This window comes from Cynocephalus volans, chromosome 4, assembly GCF_027409185.1.
Source record: "Cynocephalus volans isolate mCynVol1 chromosome 4, mCynVol1.pri, whole genome shotgun sequence".
In the NCBI taxonomy this organism is placed as follows: domain Eukaryota; kingdom Metazoa; phylum Chordata; class Mammalia; order Dermoptera; family Cynocephalidae; genus Cynocephalus; species Cynocephalus volans.
Window position 1 is genome coordinate 136,086,706 of NC_084463.1, and position 22,210 is coordinate 136,108,915.

Sequence of the window (22,210 nt, forward strand, 5' to 3'; positions counted from 1 at the left end):
TCCAATGTGGTCTAAACCCTTTTGATAGAGAGGAATAAGTCCTGAAGTGGTCCTAGTAAAGATGTAGAGACCAGTTCAATGTATTAGTGGTGCTGTTAAATCAACGAGGAAGTGAGTGTAGTCAGAGGAAGAGGTCTGACAAGTGCCACAGGGCAGATGTTGGGAGGCCACAGCATCTTGTGTGCACTATGTATGGATGGAGTACAGTGCCTGTGCTGCCAGTCTCAGCCATGCTCCTGCACATATGTTAGATGTTTCAGAACCCAGTGGTCTTTGAGAATGTGGCTGTGGACTTCACCCTGGAGGATCAGGCTTTGCTGGATTCTGCTCAGAGGGACCAGTACAGAGATATGATGCTCAAAACTTTTCAGAATCTGGCCTCAGTAGGTAAGGATGGCATAATTCCTTCACTTAGTCATTTAGTGATCAAGTATTTCTTACATGTCAAGCCTGTTCCAAGACTTGGAAATACACTGGTAAGTAAGACAGATGTGGTCATGGCTGTCAGGGAGCTAGAATCTAATAGTTTTTCTTTTCTTTTTTTTTTTTTTGTCGTTTATTCGTGACCGGCACTCAGCCAGTGAGTGCACCGGTCAGTCCTATATAGGATCCGAACCCGTGGCGGGAGCGTCGCCGCGCTCCCAGCGCAGCACTCTACCAAGTGCGCCACGGGCTCGGCCCCTAGAATCTAATAGTTTTTCTGTGAGAATGAGAATCTATGTATTAAAAGGAGATCTTCTTCCTACAAAAAAACTCCCTTATTTTCATCTTTATGGATATGTTTCATGGCCCAGGGAAGTTTGTTTTTGCAGCCCAATGAGGATTTTATTGTGTTCATTAACTTGCTTGCCATTTTGACCCCTTGTACTTGATGAAGTCCTGAAATGGCTAAATGTCTTTTGTCTTTTTTGGCTAACAGGTGCCTTGTTTCTCATAAAATGTGTTCACTTTTTTGTTTCAGATGATGAAACTCAATTTATGGCCAATGGGTCAGTTTCTCAGCAGGGTATTTATGGAGAAAAAGTAACTAAGAAACCTAAAATAGCAAAGTTCACCAGAAATAATTCTTGGGCCTCTGTTTTAGGAAAAATTTGGGAAGATTATAGCACTGAAGATTGGCTTGCAAGGCAGGGGAGAAATCTGAGGTGAGTCATACTCAAGAGAAAGCAGTCTTCCAGGAGAGAATCCAACAGTATATTATGAAATTTAAAAAGGTAGCAAACAGAAAACTCATATTAGCCTAGCTCCAAATATATTCACAGAATTCTTACAAAAATTAATTCTGTAAATGTGACTTAGACATTGAGTGTTGGAAACATAATTCAGTTGGAAACAATTATCTAGAAACCCCATATGTTAGAAATACCTTTAATAATAGCAGTGGTCAAATGCTCTTGCAGAGCATTCAGTTCACTCCCCTTCAAACAATGCAGATAGTGTAGAAAATCTACACTTTCACTGAAAAACCTACTAAAATGAAACCCTAATACTTATTAATAAATATTAATAAATGTTTATTAACCAATTCATTAATAACTTGCTTCTCATTTGTACTAGAAATTACATGGTGGAGAGACTGTGTGAAAGTATTGATCAATGTGGAGAAGCCTTCAGCAAGATTCCAAATCTTAACTCATACAAGAAAATTCCTACTAGACTAAACCAGTATGGATACAGTGCATATGGAAAAGTCTGCTTGCATTGTTCATCCCTCAAGAGTCATGTCAAAGTTTACACTGGACAAAAACCTTATCAGTGCCAGAAATGTTGGCAAACCTATTGTTGTCATTCACACCTAAGAATGTATGTTAGAACCCACAATGGAGAGAGACCCTATGCTTGTGAATTATGTGGGTAAACCTTTCCTCATATGCCTTCCCTCAATCAGCATATACGGATTGACACTGCTGAGAAAACCTATGAATGTAAGCAATGTGGGAAAGCCTTCATTGATTTTTCAAGTCTTACTAGTCATGTGAGAAATCACACTGGAGAGAAGCCATATAAATGTAAGGAATGTGGGAAAGCCTTCAGTTAGTCCTCAACTTTTCAAAGACATATGATGACACATACTGGAGAGAAGCCACATAAATGTAAGGAATGTGGGGAAACCTTCAGTTATTCCTCAGCTTTTCAAAGACACATAATACATGCACCCTGAGAGAAACACTATGAATGCAAATGGTGTGGGAAAACCTTCATTTATCTCCAGCTCTCTCAGAGACATGAAAGGACTCATGGTGGAGAGAAGTCCTATGAATCTAACCAATGTGGGAAAACATTCATCTATGCCTCATCCTTTTGAGGACATATAAGAGGGCACAGTGGAGAAAAATCCTATGAATGCACACAGTGTGAGAAAACTTTTAATTGGCCCATATCCTTATGAAAGCGTATGAGAACACACACTGGAGAGAAACCCTGTGAATGTAAGCAGCGTGGGAAAGGCTTCAGTTTGTCTGCCTGCTTTTGAGAACATGTGAGAATGCATCCCTACTCCATTACAGCCTCATCTTCACTAGCTACATTTAGGACAACCCTATTTTCTAATGAGGCCACATACTGAGGTACTGGGGGCCAGGATTTCAACATATGAATGGGGGGGGAACACCATTCAACCCATAACACTCACATGTTATACTCTATTTTTCACTTGCTGAGAGAATTATTAATTATGGATTTCAAATCAACTTTGTAATTTCATTAATTTAAGCACTATGCGTTCTGAATCAATATTACTGGGTATATACAAGTGCAGGTATTTTTCTGTTATGTAACTTTTATTTATTATTGTTATATATGTACAACATTTGCCCTTAAAATGATTTCTTATTCATCATTAATAAAAGCTTAAACAATGGTTTTGACAGTACCCTTTAGCCAAAATCCATGATCATACTGGGAGTCAAAGAAAATTGGCTATACTGAGTCAAAGCAATTCGAACACATGATGGAGGAATGTGGATTGCATCAGGCAGAGGATATTTGAAAGAATTTATTATCAGATTTGGTCTCGTGTTTGGTGGTTTTGGTGAGTGTTCCAGGAAGCCAGGCTTTGGTTTGGATTGGCTGCTCTCAGGTCATGAATATAATTCTCTGGGAATTCTAAAAGTTCTTATCTAGAAGGCAGAAAAAAGTGAGTGGAGCTAACACTAACTGGTAAGGCAGCAGTAGTAGTCATAATGGGAAGAGGAGGAGATGTCTGATCATTTTTGTGGTTTGGAGGTGAGCTCCAGAACATAGAGTATCAATTTGAGTAACTTTCAGTGGAAAAGAAGACTTGTTTGTCATCCTCAAAGAGGAAAAATGTTAATGTGCCTTATAGGAGAGGGTGGAAGCTTTTTGTATTGATGACCCACAAATCCCCGAAAGCCTTTTTTACTTTTCACAGGTACCCTTTCCACTTTTGGACTTCAAGTACTAGTTAGGGTAGAGGAAAAAATACCATCATACTGCAGTGTTTTATTAAAAAGCAAACAATATCCAATCTCTCTCCATTATTTTCCATGCTAACTCATGTTTTCATAGCACTCCATTGGTATAGTTACTTGACAATCATTTGTATCTCATTTAAACCTTCTCTCTCATCATTCATTACCTCTTATCACAAAGTGAAGAAAGTTAAGTACAGGGAGCACAGAGTTTTGTAAACGACGTAGCTCATAATAATGGAACTGATCAAGTTTGAAGGATTAATCTATGCTTAACCTGCATTGGGCACTGGAGAAACTTTTAAATTTAGAACACTGGAAGGTGAGTATAATTACTCAATTTTACAAAGAGGACATCAAATTAAAAAAAAAATCAAAAAACAAAGTCTCCTAAGGCTATAACAGCATTCCTTTTATATTACGTGGAAAAGGCAAAGTATTGTAAACTAAAACAGGTCAGTGGTTAGAGACGGGGGATTTAGGTACAAATGGACACAAGGGTATTCTTTTGGGGCAATGGATGTTCTCTACCTTCACTGTAGTGGTGTAAACCTGGCTGCATTCTGTTCATACCCCAAAGCTTTATGTGAAGCAGAACTTAAGAGCTGTGAGCCAGAATATTAGGTAGAAGAAATTTCCAAGCATCAAGACATTCACCCAGCTGCATGACTGTTTGTGACAGCCTATCCTGAGTTATGGCAGACAAGGCATGACATAACGTCAGAATTTATAATTAAGAAGAAAGCAGAGGGTAAAAAATTGGAAAACTCCCATAAAGAGTGAGAAAGTCTGTTTAAGAGAGGAAACCAAGAGTGTAGCCCAAGGGACCTTTGGCTAGGATCAGGACAGAGAAAGGGATTATCAGGAGAATGGAAAAAAGACCTTGAAGGTATTTCACAGAACTTTGAGGCTGCTCCTTCCATCATAGGCTGAGGGGCCTAGGGGAGATAGAATGGTTTCAGAGAAAAGGCCCAAGGTGTCCTCCGTGAATTGGCTACCCAGGACCACCTTGGGTTGCTGCTTCCCACAACTTGGCTGCCCTGGCTTTAGCTAAATTGGCCCTGGATGCTGCTGGACCTGCAGCTTTGGAAGATACAAGCCAAACCCTTGGCAGTGTCCACATAGTGTTAAGGTTGCAGGCTCACAGAATGCCAGAGCTATGGAAGCTTGGGAGCCTCCACCCTGATTTCAAAGTATGTATGGAAAAGCCTGGGGATGCAGGAAGAGATCTGTCACAGGGGCAGAATTACTGTGGAGAGCTTTTGCTAGAGCAATGACGAGCAGAAATGTGGGGTTGGAGTTGCAGCAGAGAGCCCCCTCAAGGGGCACACCTAGTGGAGTCATGGGAGCAGGACTGCCATGGAGACCCCAGACTTGTAGAGCTACCAGAGTGGGACACTAGCCTAGAAGAGCTGAAGCATGGTTGGAGACCAGGAATGCTGTAGGAGTGGGGCTGCCCAATGACTTGGGGACCCAACCCCTGCACCAGCATGCAGAGAATGCAACATATGAAATGAATGGAAGTTATGTACCAGCTTTGATGTTTGATACCTGCCTTGTTGGATTTTAGACATGCTTAGGACCTGTTACCCCTTTCCTCTGGCCTATTTCTCCCTTTTTGAACAGGAATATGAACCCTATGCTTGTCCCACCATTGTGTCTTGGTAGTAGTTAACTTGTTTTGATTTCACAGTGGGACTTTGGACTTTTGAGCTGGGACAAGTTAAGACAAGTGGCCCTCGTGGCTGTTTCCTAACTTCAGACTGGGTTCCCCACAGGGTCTGAGGAGGCACAAGTCCTTCCCCAGCCCTGCATTTCTTCCAGAGAAGGACCCTAAGGTGGTACGAAAAGTCTCACTTCATGCTCATATAGTGTATTAGTCCATTTCTGTTAAGAGTATCTTAAACTTGGTAATTTATGAAGAAAGAAAATTTATTTCCTAGTTTTGGAGGGTGGGAAGTCCAAAGTCCAGGGAACACATCTGGTGAGGACCTTCTTTGGTGGTAACTCTATAGTGATGCAGGGTGTCACATAGCGTTAAGGGTGACTTCAGAGGAGGACATGGTGGCTGAGTGAGGGAACAGACACCAGTGATACTCTGAGCCACCTGGGTCTTGAAGTGAGGGACCCATTCCTGGAAGAATTCTAGAGCATGTAAGGGGCTCCAGCATCATAACTCCTATCATGTCCAGCTGCTGACACTTGGAAAGTTAGGCTCCTGGTTCTCAGGTTTTAAAGTGGAATATGAGGGCTCAGGAAGACCCCTCCCCCACCAGGACAGCTGAAGCACCTGTCCTGCTGGACAGGTGGAGGGCAGGGGATATTATTCTGCCAAAAGGGGTGGACATGAGAATAGTTCCTTCTCTGAGGTTGAAATGGAAGTGGCCCTATCATGAGATTTGTGTATGAATCCAGGTATGCATGTCTTTCTTGAGACTGGATGTCAAATAAGTATTTTGTGGTGTTCTCCTGTGTAACAGGTCATGTTCTAGGTCTGAAGTGAATAAAAAAGACAAAATATTCCCAATATATTAGATATTTATCAAGGAGTGGAGCTCATTTCAGGGATAAAAGTGTCTCCATGTTATAAAATACAAATATCCTCATATTTCTTGATGATGATGACAGATTAGGCATTGCTGCGTAGTAGAAGTGATAGACACATTAATACACGGGACAGTGACAACTGATTATCTACAGTGGAATAATGAATTTCCTCCTATCAACTCCATGTACAATAATTAACTTATTGAAGGTTTACATTGAAGGTTTACAACACTCTTAGAAGTTGCAGCAAGTGTTTTAATAACTTCTGCTACATAAAATTATAAGGGGCCATTGTTTCAGATGAGGTTCCTGAACTAGGTTCCAAAAGACCAGCCTAAAAGTCAAAATGGAGTCACCCCCTGCTGAGTTCCACATCACTAAATCTAAATCAAGTTCTGATCTGACCTCCTGAGAAATCAGGAGAGAGAAGTAACAGCCAATTTCCCAAACAGGTCAGTTTAATCTTCAATAGGTTTAAGAATGAAGTTACCTCTGCTGTAATTCTTACACTGATTTAACTGATATTAAATCATCAGTTATTTTTCCAGTGTTCTGTCCCCTGTCCCCATCTTACAATGAAAGTAACTTTGAAATGACCAGTCTGTCAGTGTTTCCAGCAGGGGGACAACCCAGGGCATGTGTGGTGAGGGCTCAAGCAGGGGTGTCTAGAGAAGAGAGAGTGGGCAGACAGGGAAGTGACAGAAAGAGCCATGCTGCATAGTCTGGGGTCCTTCCCACTGAGACCTAGGCCCCCCAGCACCCCATTCTCCCTTGGCATCATGGACCCCCAGTCCCCTTTTTCAGAGCCCCAAGGGGAAATTGGAGCCCAAGATTGGCGGCGTGGAATCCAGGGGACCCAGCTGGACCCAGCTGGACTATTACCAATTCCTGGATCATGCTCCTTAGATGTTTGTTTTCTATGTAGATGGAATACCAGGCTACTGCCCAATCTAGACACTGGCTCTGAGGTGCATGCAGAGAGGAGGAGTTGGAGGAGTGTTGGGGGTAGAGGTAGAGAGAGCAATCATTAAGGGTGTGGGTGGGGTCTGTCTCAGCTGGCAGCAGGGCACCCAGCCCCCACCATGGGAGGTGGTCAGGAGGCTGGCCTGCAGGGGAACTTACCTCCAGCTCCATCATGTAAACTGAAGCCACAAAGGCCTCCACACTGATGTGGGCTAGAAGAGATGAGAGTACACGTGGAGACGCTCTGTCCCCTTCAATGGCTGAGCCTTCTGACGTCCTTTTATCCCCATCAACTGGCAAAAGTCTCTTTCCTTCCTGACCTGGATGAGGCCTCCTTCCTGTAGCCCCTTTGTGCCCACTTCTCAAGTTCTCTCTCCCCCATTGTTCTTTCCCTCCCAAGCAGCTGTCATCCTGTACTTTTTTTTTTTTTTTGGTGTTGGTGGCTGGTATAGGGATTGAGCCCTGGACCTTGGTGTTATCCGCATCATCCTGTGCTTCCTGCAGCAGGATCCAATGAGAGTCAAGCTCATGGTCCATCTTTGTGTGTACAGCTTTAAGGGAGAAGACTCAGAGAAGAGTCGAAAATCATATCCCTAGCAGAGAAAGGCAGGATTCAAACCCAGACTTCTTAACCAGTCCCTGACACTTCTTCCATAATCATTACCATTACTCCCTACTGCCTCTTAAGCTCCCTGTTCCCAGGAGCCTGCCAAGAGTCACCTCTGTAGGCAACTGGCAACCCCCAGAAGTGGTTGAATCAGGGCTACTGCCAGTTTTCATTTTCTTCTTTGCTCCTGGAGGACCACCAGTGCTGTTTCTTCATTGGTAATCTCTTAACTGTGAAAAGGAAAAGCAGTAATATTCAGAAGACCTATATTTGCATCCTACTTTACAGTTTTTACAAAATATTCTTACTCATACCATCTGATTTAATGCTACCAGCAACCCTATAAGGTGTTCTAATGATCACTAAATGGCTGAAGAAATGGATTGATAACATGACTAAAAAAAAGGCAATAATGGAATTTAACTTCAGTCTTCTGCAGCTTTGTCACGAATCAGCAGCTGCCAGGTGGCAAAATACAAATCAGACATTGGGGTCCTCTCACAGAGCTGTGACAGCTGCACACCAGTACTTCTCAAATGTTTATATCAATGTATCCTAACAGCAAAAGTCAGTGAGGGCACACCTCTAGCGATCTGGGGACCTAACAAAAAGAGAACAACCCAAGCATCGTTTCAGAGAGAAGTCTATTATGATCTTACAAAACTTGGTGAATGTCACCCCTAAGTATATTAATAGGTTTTTTCTCTCTCAAAAGAATCAAGCAAATCTGATGCTCCAGAAACATGCCCCCTATGAATCCTGTGGCACTGCAGATTGAAATGATCTGGGCAAGATTCGAGCTGTGAAGTTTAATTGCCCAGGATTTGTTCCACAGAAGATAAGCACATCTCCCTCCAGAGAGCACTGACTGAAAGGCGCTCTGGTCCTAGAATGCTAGGGAATTCTAATGTGAGATACAGACTCAGAAATAAATTGTAAAGTGTTTCTAGAGTGTAGAAACCTGGGAGAAAACCAAACCAAACCCATTCTCCCAATTGTCACCCAGAGGAATTGTCAACATTTTGAGCCCACTGGTGAAGTATAGGCTTTTCGAGTGGTCAGTGTCTAAGTGAAGGGAGTAAGGGAGCCAGAAACCTCTGATTCCTGGGTCCCCTAGTCCTGAGTACCCTTCTGAATGGAAATTTGTGCCACAACCAAAGAAGCCAGAAAGAGGGTGAAAACACTTAGGAGACTGGGTCATCAGGTCAAAGGCTGGACTACAGACAGTAATGACAGGGGGCACCTGGTGAGGGCAGGGGCTGGGCTGCTAAGGGGGCAGGGATGGCTGAGAAGATTTTGGTAAGGGGAGTCAAGAGGCACAGAGGGGCAAGCCTTGTGTGCCTCAGAAGTGAAACAGAGTTCTACCTGTCCTGCCATCAGAGGGGCCTCGGATTGGGTCTGGGGCTTGTGACCCAACATTCTATACCTTTTTCTTTGCCACAGCCAATTTCCTCTGCCAGGTTTCCTTTGACATCTTTGGGCCGGGAAAAGTAGAGGGGGGGCCACATCACCATCACCCAAGCACTGAGGAATTGCTTTCTTCAGCTAATGGTGCAGATGTGCAAATGAGCCAGAGCTGGTGGGAGCAGGTGGTACTTGGCAACACTGAAGTGGGTGTGGCCTCAATGCTCACAGCCCATTGGTGGATGAGAAAGATGGAAATAATGGGGGTGTGGCCAGAACACAGGGAAGGGTGGAGTCACAATAAAAGCTGTGATTGCTGGCCCCACCCATCCCAGGGAAGCACCCCCTTGGGGAAAGAGGCAGGGCTCTCACTTAGTACCCATGCAGCTTCTGTGTGACTCTTCATGGTGGTTGTCACAGAATTTGAGGTAAGACCCCCATCAGTCCTCCAGATGCTTCCCCACTCACCCCCTTTCTTGAGGGTCCCTTCACTGATTCCAGGAGTGTAGAGCTGCCCTCTCCCAGATGGGTTCCATCCAGGTCACTCCTGCTTGCCAGCTGCTCCTCCTCTCACACCAGCCCACAGCACTCACTTCCTCCCAGCATGGTCTCTGGGTCCCATCAGCCTTTTCCCTCAGACTCTTCAAGACCAATCTGGGGGAGCTAAAACTATAAAACTCAGAGGAACTCATAAGTGTAAATCTTCCTGATCTTAGATCAGGTAATGGTTTTCTAGGTGTGACATCAAAAGCACAAGCAATGAAAGAAAGAATGGGTAAACTGAACATCATCAAAATTCAAAACTTTTGTGATTCAAAGAATGCCACCAAGAAAGTGAAAAGAAAAATGAAAGTGAAAAGAAAACCATAGAACTGGAGAAAACTTTTACAAATCTTATATCTTATAAGGAACTTGTATCCAGAATATATATATATATAAAAAATTACAACTTGATAATAAAAAAATAAATATCCCATTTTTTAAAATTAGCAAAAATTTGAATACCCAGTTTTCTAAGGAAAATATACAAATGGCCAATAAGCACATGAAAAGATGTTTGACATCAGTAGACATCAGAGAAATGCAAATCAAATCCACAATGAGATATCATTTCACACCCTATACCATGGCCATAATCACAAAGATGAATAAAAACAGTGTTGTAAGGATATGGAGAAATTAAAATGATCACACATGGCTGGGAAAACTGTACAATGATGCAGGCACTTTAGAAACAGCCTGAAAGTTCCTCGAATGATTCAGTGTAGAGTTATCATATGATACAGCAATTCCACTCCCAGGTATATGCCAAGAAAAATAAAACTATGCATCCACACAAAACCTTGAATACAAATGGTCATAGCAGCATTACTCACAATAGTCCAAAGGTGGAATTAGCCAAGCATCCATGAGGTGATAAGTGAATAAACAAGATGGGGGATATCCATGTAAATAAACATTATTCAGTCATAAAAAAAGCATTGAAGTACTGATACATGCTACAACTTCACATGAACCTTGAAAACATTATGCTAACTGAAAGGGGACAGTCACAAAGGACCCCATAATGTGTGATACCCTGTTAAATGTCCAAAATAAGGAGATTTGTAGGAAAATAAAGTAGATTAATGGTTGCCTAGGGTTGGAGGGGATGGAATAATTGGAGATGGTGGCTAAGGGATTTAGTTTTGGAGTAATGAAAGTGTTCTACAATTGCTGTGATGATTGCAAAATTCAGAGTGTACTAAAATCTATTGAATCACACACTTAAAATGATGGCACATACATCATATCTCAATAAAAGCTGTTAAAAAACAAATGTGCCATGACTTTAGCTTCTCATTAGGGTATAGATGTTGCAACAGCCCAATGCCCAACACAATGACAAGGAAAAAGTCAGATAAACTATAAAAATCCTATTTTTGAAGGCATAACAGAGTTGTGGAAACAATGATTAGATGAACTTGAATTTCATAAAGAGAGAATTCTAGGGCAGGGTTTTTGCTAATTCTTAGTAGCGACTGATGATCACACTTGGCCCACATGGGGGACAGAGAAACCAGGGAAGTATTGGTTGGTCACTCATCGTTGGTGCTGGTGTGAGAGATCACACAACTGAGAAGCACTGACTGATGCCTGGGCGGGGGGGGGTGTCCCAGTAGTCAGTCTCAACACATCCCATCCTCTTACTGGGTTCTTGACTCCACCACAGGAAAAAATTCAAGAGTAGAGTCACAGGACAAAGTGAGAACAGGTTTAATGTAACAAAGAAGAGATACATATTTGACAAAGGGAGAAGGGGGGGAGAGAGAGAAAGAAAGAGAGAGAGAGAGAGAGAGAGAGAGAGAGAGAGAGAGAGAGAGAGAGAGAGAGAGAGAGAGAGAGAGAGAGAGAGAGAGACCTAGTTCCAGAGACTGAACAGAGCCCACACCAAGTTTAACACAAAAGCAAGCAATACACACTTAATGTCCAGTACTGTGTGTAGGCTGGCTCAAGAGACTGAGCAGCTGCTTGTTGAAGGTAAGTTTGATACAAAGAGGAAGAAATACACACTCCACAGGCAGAGTGCAGGCTGCCTTCAGGAGAGTGAAGACCAGCTCCACCTTCTGCTGGGATCTGGCTTTTATAGTTTCACTGTCTAATGAATATTCAATAAAAAGTGTGGTTCCCAGTTGTGTAACATAGTCTTCCACATGCTCAGTTGGTCTTTTCTTGAGGCATGATCATTGGTCAAATCCTATCACAGGTACCAGACATATTTGAGAATATTCTGTGCTCTCTAGCTCCTGTGGTGAAAGGTCACTCAGCTACCAGGGTTACATAACCCCTGTCTACTGAGCATGCCCAGCCACTGGATTTGCATAAGCCAGCCCTTTGTCGTCTCAGTTTCCCCATGTTGGTGCTGAAAATAGGTCTAATTGGCAACAGTAGATTTCTTCTAGTAAGGGCCTAGAGTAGCGGTCTGAGACCTTAAGGAGTGACTGGAAACCCAGATGCATGTCTGGAAACCTGGACCCAGGGAAACAGAGCACTTCCTGTCTCACAATGTGGTTGGTGTTTTCTACAAGACATTCTTTATGTTCTGAAGATGAACGTAGAGGATTGAGGAGCCAGGCTAAGGTTTTCTAAAAGTCAGAGTAAAATCTTCCTGAATCTCAAAGTGCTTGAGAGATTATGTTTCCCCAGAGGGACTTGGCTACTGATTAGTCCCTCAATATTTTTGGCACATTTTAAAGTTGCAGGATGTGTGTGCTAAAGAAGCAAGCTGAAATGTCTAAAGGTCACAAGTGGATTTGTCGCAATCTTTCATGGTTGACCAGTGACCCGCTAGAATTTCTATCCAAATCTCTGAAGTGCCTTCCCTGATGAGGAGGGAAGAACCAGAGGTGGATGAGTCTTATTAAACCTGCAAATGGACTCAGAGTGGGAGAGAGAGGGGAGAGAGAAGGGGGCAGAAGAAGTCATTGAAGGTGTAATGGCTGATGATTTTCCAAAATGGGTATAATACATCAATCCACAGATTCAAGAAATGCCAAGTAGATTGGCAAACCCCGACTAGGATTAAAAATGAAAAGAGGAGAAAATCATACTAAGGTCCTTTATAGTTAAATTGCTAAAGCATAGCAGATAAAGTCAAACATCTTAATGACATATAAGTGTATGAAGCAAATTCATTCCCTTATATGCCATTATTAAACAATAAATATTAAAATATTTTAAAACTACTTATTCATCTTTAGAAATTAAGAAAATAATAACAAACTTAAGAGTCACAGGAGAATGGATATACTAAACATAAAAAAATGAAATCAGATTATCAGGATAGGGGACTTTGGTAGAACTGATAGATTAATAAAACTGAAAACTGGTTATTTGAATGATAAAAACCCAACAAAAACCACGTATTCACTTTCAGTGTTTATTTTAATTAAATAAATTTGATTCAAATAAAAATACACAAATGTGGGAGTGAAAAAAATGTGACTACGGATTCTGAGGAAACTACAGAAATAAGGGTAACTATAGAAATAAACTTTTCATAGATGTTTGATATTTTAATGAAAAAGAAAGTTTTCTGGTACAGTATAAATTATAAAACTTTATTAAAGGCCCCCCTGGCCTGCCCTGGCCTTCTGCTAAGGGCAACATGGCACGACCTGGTCTGCTACTTAATGGCTCTCTGTTTTTGGCCTCTCATGCCTCTTAGGACCTTCTGGCCTGGCCTGGCCCTGTGGTCCCCATGGCCTGACCTGGCCTGGTTCTAAGGGCACCCTGGTCTGACCTGCTCTGGTGGTAAGGAGCACCATGGCCTTGCCTGGCCTGTCACTATGGACCACCCTGGAAAAATGAGCCAGCCACTAAGGGGTCCCGGGAGTAAACTGACCTGCCACTAAGGGCCCCCATGGGCTGTTTTAGCCTGGCACTAAGGGCCCAAATGGCCTAGTACTAAGGGTTCCCTGTACTGGGGGATGTGGCTTGGTGATAAGGGTACCCCTGGCCTGGACTGACCTGCCACTAGGACCCCCCCCCTCACCTCACCTGGACTGGGACTATGAGCACCCTGGCCTGGCCTTGCCTGCCACGAGGGGCTCCACTTTACTGGCCTGACCTGCTGCCGAGGATCCCCCTGACCTGGCCTGGATGGCCACTAAGGGCCCTTTTGCTTGGTCTCATCTGTCAGTAAGGCCACCCTTGCCTGGTCTGTCCCTAGGTCCTACTAGGCCAGGCCTGCATCAAAGGGTTCCCATGATCTGGCCTGCTGTAGCCCCCCCTGACATGGCCTGTCCCTAGGGGCCCCTAACCTGGACTGTCATTAAGAGTGGCCTGTCACTAGGGAACTCAGCCACTAAGGGCACTCCCATCCTGGCCTGGCCTGCTGCAAATGACCCCCATGGCATGGCCTGGGCTGCTGCTAAGTGACATCCTGGTTTGGCCTCACCTGTCACTAAGTGCCCCCCTGACCTGGATGGGCCTGTCACTCTGGGCCCCCCGGCCTGACCTACCCTTAGGGTCCCCCTGTCCTGGCTTGCCACTAAGGGCTGAACTGGCCAGGCCTGCTGCTAAGGGCCTATCTGCTACTATGGGCCATCCTGACCTGGCATGCCCAAAGGACCCACTGGCCTAACCTGCTGCAGGACCCCTTCTTCTGGTCTTCCCCACAGGGTCTCCTGCCATCAGGGCCACTTGCTGCTAAGGGCCCTCTTTCTGCTAAAGGCCTTCCAGGCTTCCAGGCTTCCAGGCTTGGCCTGTACCAGGGCCTTCCTGGCCTGAATTGGTGCTAAGGGCCTCCTGGCCTGACCTGCCCCAAGGGACTGAATGGACTGGTCTGCCTCTGTGGGCCCCTCAGCCTGTACCACTGGTAAGGGCACCTTGCTGCTTTCTTTTTTTATTTTTTATTGATTTTTGTGTTTTTCTTTTTCTTTCTTTTTCTTTTTTGTTTTCTTATTTTTGTTTTTATCTTTTTTCTGTTTTCTTTCTTTTTTTTTTTTGCTTTTTAGTTTTGGTTTTATTTCTTTTCTCTCTCTCTCTTTTAAGCTTTTTTCTTTTATCTTTTTCAGGTTCTTTTTTTGCATTTCTTGGTTTTTGTTTTTATACTTCTTTTTTGGGTTTTTTTTTTTTTTTTGATTTCTGCTTTTTTGGTTTTCTTTCTGTTGTGGTTTACTTCCAGGTTTTTTTGTTTGTTTGTTTGTTTTTCTCCTTCTTGGGGTATTTTCTTCTTTTTGAGGGGGTAGCCTTTTTGTTGGGGTTTTCTTTTTTAGTTGGGGTTCTTTGGGGAGGTTCTCTTTTTGGAAGGTTTCTTTTTGTTGGTGTTCTCTTATTTTTGTTGGGGTTGTTTTTCTGTTTTTTTTTCTTTTTCTTGGGATTTTCTTCTTTTGGGGGTTTTATTCTTTTGGATGATTTTCTTCTTTTGGGATTTATTTTCTTTTTTGAGGTTTTCTGTTTTGGGGGGTTATTTTTGGGAGTTTCTTTTTGTTGGGGTATTCTTCTTTTCTGGGGATTTTCTTTTCTATGGATTTTTGTCCTATGGGGGAGTTTCTTCTTTTGGGGGTTTTTCTTTTTGGGGGCATTTTCCTTCTTTTTTGGGGTGTTCTCTTTGTTAGTGTTTTCTTTTCTGGGAGTTTTAATTCTTTTTGTGGGGTTTTTCTTTTTGGGGGGATTTCTCTTCTTTTTGTTGGGGTTTTCTTCTTTTTTGAGGATTTTCTTTTTTGGGGGGTTTGCTTCCTTTGGGGCATTTTTTCTTTTTGTGGGGTGATGTTTTTCTTTTCATGCAGCTTTTCTAATTTTTGTAGGGGTTTTCTTCTTTTCATTGGAGTTTTACACTTTTCACTGGGGTTTTCTTCTTTTTGGGGGGATTTTTCTTCTTTTTGAGAGGTTTTCTTATTTTGTTATTTTTTTTCTTTTTATTGGGGTTTTCCTCCTTTTTGTTGGGGGTATAAATTATAAAATTTTATTAAGGACCCCACTGACCAGGTATACTGCTAAGGGCACCCCTTCAGCTACGGAACTCCTAACCTGGCCTGCCACCAGGGTCCCCCTGCCAAGGTCCACAATGCCCCTAGTCCTAACTTGAGGCTAAGGGCCACCTTGGTCAGGATTGGCCTGATGCTAAGGGGTTCATAGGATCCCCTTAGCGTGGTCTGGCCTGTTGCAAAGGGTACTCTTGTCCTGGCCTGCTGCTACAAACCCAACTGCCCAATGCTCTCAGCTTGGCCTGCAATTAGAGCTGCTATAACATCTTGCCCCAAAGACCTAGCCTAGGTGGTGAAGAGTCTGCACCTGTTGTCTCTCCCCATTTGACAGGGTTGGATTATTTTCTTTTTTCCTTTCTCCCCTGTTTTCATTCTTTCTTTCTTTTTCTTCTTTTTCCTTTTTTTCTTTTCTTTCTTTCTTCTTTTTTATCCTTATTCTTTTTTCCCCTTCTGTTCTTCTTCTGAGGGGCAGAGCTTGAGCCCATCCTTCTGCTCCCTTTGAGGGTGAGGGGCAATGCTTGGCACCCCTCTCCTCCCCCGGGACCATGGCCAGAGCCAAGCCTGAGATCCCTGTCTCCAGCACCCATGTGGACATGGACTGCAGGGTATGGGTGGTTATTAATGATTATCCTGATAAATCCTACCTTCCAAGTAAAAGCCAAAGTCCCCCCAACATGCTCTCCAAGTACCTGCATGGTCCACAGCCCAAGATGCTCCTCCTCCCTCTCTCCCCCTTGCTCACTCTGCCCAAGCCACACGCACTCAACATGCCAGGCACAGTCCTGCCCCAGGGCCTTTGCACCTGTTGTTTCCACTACCTGGACTGCTCATGTCCAGAGTATCCATGAGAGTTGGCCCTAACCTTTTTCATGTCTTTACTAAAATGTCACCTGTCAGAGGTCTTCTCAAAGCATTTCTGTCTTGATTGGAGGGCCTACCACCTTCCTGGGTTGAAGAGTAGGAAGTTAACAGTTGCTCTGAGTATCATTCAGTAGACTTGCCTGCATTTATGAAAATTTAATGTATGTTTTGAGATTATTATTAGTTCTAATCAATAGGTTGGAGAGAAGGAAAAAATGAGAGCGGTAAATAGAACTTCCACAAAACTAAACAAAACATGCATGTAAATTAGAGAACATTATTTACAGTAGCAGCCAGGATAAATATAAACAAGAAGCTATTTGGGGACAGTTTAACAATTTCTGCTAAGAAGGAGGGGGATAGGTTGGGGTTATTGCCTTGCAGAGATTGAAAATTAAAGATTTAAAATATGTACACTGAAAAAAATACCTTTGAGGAGTGAATGCCATTGTTCCTTTAGTTCTTAAGAACTGCAATTTTTAAAATACAGGAGAAAAAACTTAAACTCTGTGAAATACTTATACTACCATATTAAGACTGTAGTTCTAAATAAAAATATCAACAGCCAGATGTTACTGATGTGGATGCATGTGTAAGTTGTACCCTCCTCATAATTAAGCCTTTGATGGACCCTGCTCTTCTACAGGTAGTATTATAGCAATGGAAGGTAGTATAGATCTTACAGCAGAAGAAAAGTTGATTTCGAGTTTAAAAACCTGATTGCAACTATGTGATGCAAGCTATGTGATCATGGGCAAGTCACTTAACCATTCTGAGCTCCAGTTTCCAAAACTGAAAAAGGGGTTAACTAAACTTCAGACTGTTCTTGTGATGGAAGTGCTATTAAAATATAAAGAATACTATTATCTAGACAAAATCCTACTTAAGAAATTGGCATTTGGATGGAACACGCTTAGCTCAGAAACAAGATCATTATAGAGAAAAAGAAAAAACCAAAAAAAAAAAAACAAACCCCACAAAATATTGTATTTTTTATACAGACAGCAAAATTGTAATATGTTAAATTAGTTCCTACAGAACTTATTCTTCATTACTATGATCCTCTAATCAAGAATAATTCGCCAACTACTAAAATACTAATGATTAATATTTTGTCTCCTATTTCAGTGCAACATTTAATTTCCAAGGTGAAAATGTTTTAAGGCTCATTCGTACATGGAATTTTCACTAGCTAGCTTTTCAAAAAATTGTGGTAAATTACATACAACACAAAATTGACCACTGGTTATCTTTTGTACATCACAATACTATGCAACCAGCCGTCAACCCCATCTCCTTTTGGAATACCTTCCTTACCCCCAAAGCTAACCCTGTACCCATTAAGCAGTCACTCTCCATTCCCACTGTCCCCAGCCCCTAAATCACATCTTGTTTACCCATTCATCAGTTGATGAATTTTTGGTTTATTTCCAATTTTGGGCTATTATGAACAATTCTGCTTTGAACTTTTGTGCAAAAATGTTTGTCTGCATGTATGTTTTCATTTTTCTTGGGTCTATATCCAGAAGTAGATTTGCTGAGTCATATTGTGCTTCTGTGTTTAACTTATTATGGAGCCATCAAACTTTTCCACAGTGTTTGCCACATTTTATATTTCTACCAGCAACAGTTCCCTTTCTCCTCACTTCCACACCATCTCAGGGGAGTGGAAAGCCCACTTGACCCCCGACATTCACAGATGCATGGACGCCATTTCTAATTACTTACACCAACTTGCAGAAAAGCAATAATAGCAAATAGTAAAAGCACTAGGTGTGAAACATTTCTGTAAATGGCTTACACATAGTCACATAGCTTTATAATCCATACAACGTGTGTAAACCTGGTTTCCACATTCCCCCCCCCTCATAAAAAAAGGAAAAAGAAAAAAAAAAACTTTCTTTGGAAACTCCTTCATCAAAGATTTCATATATTCTCAATTAAGACTGTTTCCTTTCACACGCAACAAGACATTAAATAATAAGAACTGATACCCTTCAGAAAAATCTGTCATGGGAAAGAAGACATATAGAGAAAAATACAAAAGTCTATTTCTTCCCGATTAGCTATGGAAATGATTTCCTAAAGTCAACAGCTGCATTATAGACTGTAGTAAATTAACAACTTGGAAACATTTTAATTGTCTTAATTTTATGATTATGCATGATATTTTAGTGGATTATAGTGAGGAAGAGAAGAAAAAAGAGTCAAGTGCATGTGATGAACCCTCAATATGTAAAAGAAGTATGAGACTTGACATATGGTTTTCAGAGCAGCAGATGTAGGTGTTGCATGATCCCTGTGAACTTAAGAGTGTCAATTCGGGATCTCCAGGATAGGGAGCCCCATTCCCCATTCTCATACCACCTTAAGAATGTGTGTCAGGAAACTAACCTGCACTCCGTGAATCAAACCTTTGTTTTAGGTTGTCATCTCTCTATAGGCAACAGATATGATTATCTGCTATAAAGCACTTCAGGCAACCAAGTGGTTGACGATATGACTAGTTTTATGTGCAGAATTCAATACTATTTCTGTACAGAAGTAGTTTGTGAACATAAAAACAATTTTTGAAACTTAATTGGACTATTTAATAACACTTGCTGAAGAAAGATCTGTTCAAGTAGTTTAAAAACCCAGATAATCCTGGGGCATTGGGTGGGAGGTGGAGTGGGGGTCTAGAGCCTTGCTCTCATGACTCTCATTTCACAGACCTGAACACCCACTTCCCAAGCAGCACATAGAGCCCCGTTGAAAAACCACTGATCAAAACCAAAGGAAATTACTCCAATAGTTCCCACTATTTAATATCCATTTGCGCATAAAAATCTCTTTGGGGGAAGTGCAAGGCATATAAGTGTCATTATGGGAAGTCAGAAAGTGAGTCACTGGCTTAATATACAATTAGATTAAAAAGCTTTCCTTTTAAAAAAAGTTTAGGAAAAAATTTAATACCATTTTTGTATGTGTCCTAGACAATATGAAGTTGACTGTGTCCTTCCATGTAAACACAGGACCAAGTCCTGGGTCTTACCTGAAAGTGGCTACAAAGTTCACCATTGGCCAGTGCAAGAAAATGACCTCTCGGATTCCCTGTGATAAGATGTCAGTTCTCCCTGAACCATGGCTCTTTCCTCTCTATCACCCACAGTGCACAGCACAGTGCATGGTCAGATGGGCCTTTACACAGCGTGTGCTGAGCAAAGCCTGCACCAGGAAGGCCCTGGACACACTTTATGGATGACAGCAAATGGCAACAGGCTGACTGGTCTATTTTCCTGAATGGTGAATATTGAGTATGGATCATCCTCTACACTTTCAAGATACTGATCTTTTAGAGAACCATTAATTCACTTATCATCTATATCTTACTTACTTCAAAAAATATTTGAGGAGCTGAACAAAGATTCAAAAGTACGTGGTTTGTATAAATACTTATAATTTTTTTTCTTGACAGACTAAAAAAACCCCTTGGTTTAAAGGGATTTAAAATACATTTCAACCTGAGTTTTTATAACATCTTTGAGCCTTTAAAGCACAAGTTATTTGAAATTTCCTTTCTTAAGGTTTTGTTCATACCATTTTTCCAGAGATACCGGCTAAAACTGAAAAACTGTAGCCTATAGGCTGAACCCAACTTAAAAAACAAAACAAAAACCCCAACCAGAGGCCAGAAGGTCATGTGTGTAAGTGATGGACACCTTTCAGTTTATCTCTGGAGAGTCAGAGGTGATCGCTTTTGTCAGCAATGAAATTTCTTTCTGACAATTTCTGCCTAATATGTGCCTTAAACACAGAAACTGCCTTATCTCTTGGCTTAATTTACAAATTTAGTGCTCAGGTGGACCTGAGATTTAAATAATTTTAAACACTATGAAGGATGTTGAGGGAACTTGGACATAGCACGCAGGGACTCCCTACTATTAAGAATTACTTGTGGAAACACTAAAGCTAAAATGAGATCAAAGACACCTCATCTGGAAAGTTCCCTATGGCTCCACTGATTCATGGGACAGTTAAAGTTAAAACTCTTCAATGGTATTTATGAAATGAAAATATTTTCCGTGAAGCATGCCTGAAGGATAACCGGAATACAAAGCTTAGGGCTCATTGAATATAAGTATAAAGGAAAAGTGCCTGGAGACACAAAGTGGCTTCTTTCTATATTTTATTTCAAGATTTTTTATCCTATGTCTGTGTTTTTCAACATTTTTATGCAACAAAATCATTTTTCTGGATAGCAACTCTAATGGTATTACCAAACTAAACATATGTGACCACTTGGAAATACAGACACACATCTGCTTGTTTTTACAGATTTATTTTTCTAATGTACACATCTATGTGTACAGACACCTAAGATACTGATGGAAACTTCCACATAAGTTGACCTTGAAAAAGTCATTTATTTTTTATTTTTTTATTTTTATTTTTTTTAAAAGATGGGATTATATCAAACTAAAAAGCTTCTGCACAGCAAAAGAAACAATTAACAGAGTTAAAAGACAACCAACAGAGTGTGAGAAAATATTTGCAAAATATACATCTGACAAAGGATTAATATTCAGAATATATAAGGAACTCAAACAACTTTACAAGAAGAAAACAAGCAACCCAATTAAAAAATGGGCAAAAGAGCTAAGTAGGCATTTCTCTAAGGAAGATATCCAAATGGCCAACAGACATATGAAAAAATGCTCAACATCACTCAGCATCTGGGAAATGCAAATCAAAACCACACTGAGATACCATCTAACCCCAGTTAGGATGGCTAAAATCCAAAAGACTCTGAACGATAAATGCTGGCGAGGTTGCGGAGAAAAAGGAACTCTCATACATTGTTGGTGGGACTGCAAAATGGTGCAGCCTCTATGGAAAATGGTATGGAGTTTCCTCAAACAATTGCAGATAGATCTACCATACGACCCAGCTATCCCACTGTTGGGAATATACCCAGAGGAATGGAAATCATCAAGTCGAAGGTATACCTGTTCCCCAATGTTCATCGCAGCACTCTTTACAATAGCCAAGAGTTGGAACCAGCCCAAATGTCCATCATCAGATGAGTGGATACGGAAAATGTGGTACATCTACACAATGGAATACTACTCAGCTATAAAAACGAATGAAATGCTGCCATTTGCAACAACATGGATGGACCTCGAGAGAATTATATTAAGTGAAACAAGTCAGGCACAGAAAGAGAAATACCACAAGTTCTCACTGATTGGTGGGAGCTAAAAATTAATATATAAATTCACACACACACACACACACACACACACACACACACACACACACAAACCGGGGGGGGGGAGAAGATATAACAACCACAACTACTTGAAGTTGATACGACAAGCAAACAGAAAGGACATTGTTGGGGGGGAGGGGGGAAGGGAGAAGGGAGGGAGGTTTTGGTGATGGGGAGCAATAATCAGCCACAATGTATATCGACAAAATAAAACTTAAAAAAAAAAAAAAAAAAAAAAGATGACGGGTAAGGGGATCTCAACCCTTGGCTTGGTGTTGTCAGCACCATACTCACCCAGTGAACTAACCAGCAATCCCTATATGGCATCCGAACCCGTGGCCTTGGTGTTATCAGCACCACACTCTCCCAAGTGAGCCACGGGCCGGCCGGCCCCTATGGAAAAAGTCATTTAAATTCTTCACCCTTTAGTTCAATAAAGTACTAACACCACCCACTTCCTTGAAACTAAACAAAGGAGTTATCTAAAAGCCCAGACCAAAGTTTTCATTCTTTTATAATGTTTATTGAACACCTACCATGTGCCAAGCACTCTACTAACTGCTATGCACACTTTATCTACTCATAATAAGGTGACAAAGACTGGGACAAATATAATGCTTTTGTGAAGAAATAAACATTTAAGTCCCCTTTATTATTACACACAAACTAAAATTCA